Genomic DNA, 341 nt, shown 5'->3' with positions numbered 1-341 from the left:
GCAGCAGAAAGCAAACAGCTTGCTGCATCCCTCGTCCAGCTGCTTCTGTTTTCTGTGGCTCCGCTTCCAATGCCTTCTGCTGCTGCTGCTGCTGCTGCTGCTGCTGTTGCTGCTGCTGCTGCTGCTGCTGGTGTTTGTTGCTGCAGCGGCAACAGAGACAGAGACCTTCTGTCTCCTTTTGCTGCTGCTGTCTCCTCCCCCCCCAAGGCATCGCGGCTATAGAAGCTGCTGTAGCTGCTGCTGATGAGAGCAGCAGCAGGAGCAGCAGCAGCAGCAGCAGCAGGTGCAGCAGCAGCAGCAGCAGCAGCAGAAGAAGCAGGTACACCCAATGCAGAAAGAGC

The sequence above is a fragment of the Eimeria mitis genome, genomic scaffold, assembly GCF_000499745.2.
Source record: "Eimeria mitis Houghton genomic scaffold, Emh_scaff1468, whole genome shotgun sequence".
NCBI classification, from domain to species: Eukaryota; Apicomplexa; class Conoidasida; order Eucoccidiorida; family Eimeriidae; genus Eimeria; species Eimeria mitis.
This window is presented reverse-complemented; position numbering follows the sequence as displayed.